Raw genomic sequence first — 5,809 nt, forward strand, 5'->3', positions numbered from 1 at the left:
TATCAAGGCCCGGAATCCACTTAGGGATAAGGGTTATTGCAAGTACATTACGTTAGTGTGGAGATTTGATGAAGTGTTTACTTAAGGGGGCGGCTCATTAGGAATTTGTTAACGTTGGACTTGAAGACATCCAAGTTGTAGTCCGGTGGGAAACAGGCAGACGAAACAGAGTTCCACAGGCGTGCAGTTCTAAGAAAGAAGCTTTGTTCATAGAATCCGCGTTTTGATTTAGGCACAGATATAGAGTGGGGGAAATTTTTCACAGTGGATTCAGCTAGACGGGTGTTTTTCGTGAAAGATTGGCGAGGGGGGACCAGAGATGTGTTTAGGGAGGTCATTGATGTAGATCAGGAAGAGAGTTGGGCCCAGGATTGACCCCTGAGGGACTCCAGCATTTATAGTATTCATTATGATAACTATTAATTACATTATTTTTACCGTTCAACAATTTCGTTTCATTTTCATTATACATATTGAAATCAATTGCGTCTCAATTTTTGCCGTTTGAATAAAACGCTATTACGTTGCAACATGTAAAAAAAATAAACAAAGTAAATAAAAAATATAATCTTCTTCCACAAACGGCTAAAATAATCTACGTGAACTCATTCGAACATGATTGCAAGGAGTGAACGCTGTCCATGCTAGAAATTTCCAGTTTTTTCAACGGCTTTCTTTTTCATTTCGATACTTTTTTTGTGACCAAGAGCAGAGGTCAGCTTGAAAAATATTAAATACAAAAAGTAACATCAATTTCATGCTTCAAAAAACCCCTCATCATCTTAAAATCACTATATATATATATTATTTGGTCGCTACAAATAGCCATCTGTTTCAGTCAAAAAGACTTCATCAGGCGACCTGGAACCTCTCGACGCCAAAAAGAAAAATGAAAAATGGGATAGATTAGAGAGAAATGAAAAAAAAAAATGGAGTTCTTCAAAAAAGTATAAAAAGTTCATAAGGAGTTTATAAAAAATCGCGAACTCTCTAAAAAAGAGGAGAGAAAAAAAGGGAAAGATCGCATTAGGACCTTCCTATTGGAAGATTATTCAAAACTTTTCACAACAGAATGTAAATTTGAAATAAAAATAAAAATGGGTCATAATTTTACTGGGGCTGTGAGTTGTACAGGAGGGTGGCCTGTGTGTGGTGGTTCTACTTATATTGAACGTGACATGGACAAAAAAGGACTTTGAACGTGTGTGATTTTACTACGAGAGTTACGTGTCGTTATGCGTTAAGTTAGGGATGGGGAGATTGACTAATGCAGACATATTCATGCTTAGACATATATCTGTATGCATACATACGTACCAAATATACAAATACATACATGTGCGAAAGCGACACAAACATACACACGTAAATATATACATAAAAGAACATACGCACACGCAAGAATACAGCTATATGTATAGATACGCAGATAATCACAGGTATACAAATATACAAATACGTACAAATATACAGACTTACACACACGTATACAAATATACACACATATATATCCATATACTTATACATATATATGCATATATACACATACACATATATATATATAGACATGTACAAATACAGATATAGGTACACACATGCACACACGCATATATATATATATATATATATATATATATATATATATATATATATATATTATATATATGAGCAAAATATATCGGATTGTGGGGAGGGTAAGGATTGTAGAAAAACTTTTTTTTTAAATCTGCGTACGTATCAGATTTTAAGGTTAAAAATCCGAATTTTGAATGTGTTTAATTTTTCTTCCATTGTGTTTTCAAGTGTGAAATTCGTTGAATATGTTAATAATTATTCAGATTAGCAAAAAAAAAAAAAAGTTTTCATTATTTTTACTAAAAACACTACCTTTAAATCTTTTAAAAATAAATTAATAATTTTCTTTTTAGTGAGCCCAATATTGCTAATATACTATTAAATAGGAAATGTATTGAAGACTCAATACCAAAAGAAAAACAAAAAAGGAAAATTAATAAATGGTGCATTTTGCTAAAAATGCAATTATTTTGGCAATTTGTCATTAAATGATATTTCCTCACCTATGGTAGACTATAAAGTCCTACAAACAGTTATCTCCACCTTTTCCTTTTTGCTGTGACTTGCGCTTGACTTAAAATGTGGGGGACTTGCATCTGCTACACTCTCTCATCCAGAAACACTTGGTCCTGGTGGCAAGACAGGTTCAAGACGACTAAGCATGATATTGGATGCAGGAGTTGTCTCCAACATATACAGTGCCTAGCATTCCCAAAATGGTCACCTATCTGGTACTGACCAGCCTCATCGTTGCTTAACTTGGAGAGTTATGAAGGCAACAAATATGTATCGCTTAGGAAAAAAGAATTAAACCCTTATGAATTTGATTCTTCACTTAATCGTCAAAACAAAAGTTAAAAATACATGGAAATTTACAGGACTAAATGACTTTATGGAAAGGCTACCGTAGTTTCTTCCAAACTATCATTAAATTTGGGATAAAATCTATAGAATGAGATGACAGATGGAATTATTTGAAATTCAGGTAATTTCGCTATTATATTTTTGCATATTATTATAGCGATCGATTCTAAATCTTATTTAAAAATACTATTATTAACCAATACTTTTTCTTATATTTAAAACGAGAAAAAAAGTCTCCCATGAAATTGAACATTTCCCAAATTATATTTGTATATTATCTGAACTCAAAAACACGGGGCTTTTTTTCTTCTAAAGTATGCGTTACTTCTAGCTAGTCTAAAGTTAATATATAACCCTAAAGGTATTACTTCTTAACCAGATTTTTAAACGAGTTAAAAATAACCAGACTTTTCAATTTGATAAAAGTTCCATTATAGCATATTTATTATGGGGTGGAGCTGGAACAGTCGAACATCCCAGCTCGACCTAGATAAAGGCAAAAAGTATCCATGCATTAACATGGGAGGGGAAACTATATTCAAGTACTACCCTAAGCCGGGAATGAGGCAACGGACTTATACTAAGTCCTTCCCACCTTTTTTTCATTTATATTTATTTATTTTATTTACTTATTTATTTATTTTTCTTTCAATGGAGAGTATATAATGCATGTGGAGGTGTTATCGGCAGCTCCAATAACTCTCGCTTCTCCTTTTTTTGTCCTTCAGTCCTTATTTTCAATGAATGATTTTTCTGACAAAGGGTGAAGAAAAATCTGCTTTCCAGGTCGGTAGTACTTTGTAAACAGTAGCCTGAAATGTCGGAAAATTTCTGTTTTTATGTCTATCTTGTGGTCATGTCACTAGTAAGGGTGCTGGAGGTAAACGTTTCACCTGGGCTGACGTTACCCGCCTGATAGTCAGGGACCCGAACCTTGGATTAACCACTAAGGAGGCTGTCCTATAAGCAGGTGCAAAGTACCGGGGCTGCTGTATTGCCATTTGGTGAATGGATTCTGGACCATGCAGTAGCTTCTGGTAGGGCCTCTCGATGCATTATTAGTGGGTAATTGTTACGGCATTACCTTATCATGTGCTTGTCTTTTTCTCTCTTATTTTTCCTCTCTGTCCTACCGCCCTGCTCCACAAACCCCAAAACCTCAACAATCATGACAAATCTTCAAAAAAGAAACACGAATAAACCTAGAACCCCATCCTGCAACGTAGACCCCTACTACCAGGTCTCCTTCTCCAACATCAGAGGTCTATGTTTCAACCTTCCAGAGGTTGAAACACAATTACAGGAGACGAAACCGGACATATTCTTTCTAAGTGAACTGGCATAGGGCCGACCACTTCTCTAGACAAATTCATAATTAAAGGATACTCTAACTTAACATCTAAATCTGGCCCCCAAGATCGCCATGGGCATGGAATATGTGCCTACATCAAAGATAGCTTTCCATGTGGTAGGGATATCTCCAGAGAAGACCCTAATTTACCTTATATGTGCTTCCGGGTTGCACTAGCTTACACCACTACATTTATATTTGCCCACATCCTGTCTGCTCATCCTTCGGCTAACATTCACATTTGCGGTGACTTCAGTTTCCATAATGTGGAATGGCCGATCCACTCAAATAAAACCGATGACGAGGGGAGGTTTTGTCATGATTTTGCCATTGCCTATGACCTCACTCAGATTGTTCACGAACCCACCTGTATGCCCGATACTACCGGTCAATATGCAAGCCTTCTAGACCTTTTCCTCACAACTTCCTCTGAGCTGTGTTCATGTTCCGTTCTATCTCCTCTGGGATCTTCTTGCCACTCTTTTATAGCAGTTAAGATAAAAATGAAATCTAATAAGTCTTAAGACTTACCTCTTCTCCACCGTACTGTATATCGATACTCTATGGCTGACTGAGATAACTTCCGTACATTCATATCTGACCTACCTCTGCATTCCATGTTTAAAAAGGATGTGTCCTCTATAGTACCAGGCCTGACCGAATGGTTAATTGTAGGCATAAACTGATTCATACCATCCAAAAAATTCCAACAAAAACCTAACAGCCAGCCATGGTTCTCCCCTGAATGTGCTGCTGCCATCGCGCACAGAAATCACTTTTTCCATAGCTACCAACGTAATAGATGTACTGACTATAGCTGCTTTCAGGACTGTCAAGCAACCACTGTAAAAGAGTAATAAAAATTCAAGAGATCTATATGCTCAGTCTGTTAAATATAAAGTAGCTGAGCAGCGGCTTGGTTCCCACCAGTTTTGGCAAATAGCAAACAGGATCTTGAACAGAAGCGTGCGTTCTATCCCAACTATCATCAATAGACCTGAGGTCATCTCGTCAGCATCAGACAAGGCCAGACTATTTGCCAAGAACTTTGCAGCTAATTCTGCAACAATTGCCATTAACTCCCCATATTTCCTCCTATAACAGACAACACGCTATGCAACATACAAATATCTGTGCGTGAGGTCGCCAAGCTAATCAAGAACCTTGATTCCAGTAAAGCAACTGGCCCTCATGGCATTCCAGTTATAGTGCTAAAAAAGCTCCAACCAGAACTTGCCCCATACTTACAAACCTGTTTAAACGTTGCCTTAAGGAGAAGTGCTTTCCAACACCCTGGAAAACCTCATCAGTTTACCCTATATTTAAGAATTCAGGTGAAAAGTCATCTCCCTCTCAGTGCAGACCAATAAGTTTTGTGTGTCATGAGTAAGTTGTTGGAATCCATATTAAATAAAGAAGTAGTCAACCACCTCAACAGAAACAACCTTCTTAGTGACATGCAATATGGTTTCCGCTCTGCAAGATCTACAGCAGATGTGCTAACGGTTATATCTCATATGATTAGTGAATCTCTTGACAAAGGTTTCCTTTCCAGGGCAATTGCTCTTGACATATCGAAGGGCTTCGATAAGGTATGGCATAAGGGCCTGCTTCACAAGATTTACAGCTACGGTATCACTGGATATGTTTTCTCAATCATTAAAGCATTTCTCTCTGATAGGTTCATAAGAGTAGTGGTTGATGGGCAGAAATCAGAGGCCTACAGTATTAATGCTGGAGTCCCCCCAGGGGTCCATCCTGGGCCCAACTCTCTTCCTGATCTACATCAATGGTCTCCCAAAACACATACTTAAATCATTCGTTGACATCTATGCTGATGACACGACCATCTATGGCAACATACTAAAAGCCGTAAATGACAAAGTTCTCTCTAATTCTCTCTCCTCTGATCTCGAGCGCGTGGTACAATGGGGGAAGAGGTGGCTGGTCACTTTTTATGCATCCAAAACCAAGCTTCTATCTTTACATACTCAACGCTCTGATCCCCATCTGGCATCA

Source organism: Euprymna scolopes, chromosome 20 (genome assembly GCF_053919585.1).
Source record: "Euprymna scolopes isolate OS-2025 chromosome 20, ASM5391958v1, whole genome shotgun sequence".
Classification (NCBI taxonomy): domain Eukaryota; kingdom Metazoa; phylum Mollusca; class Cephalopoda; order Sepiida; family Sepiolidae; genus Euprymna; species Euprymna scolopes.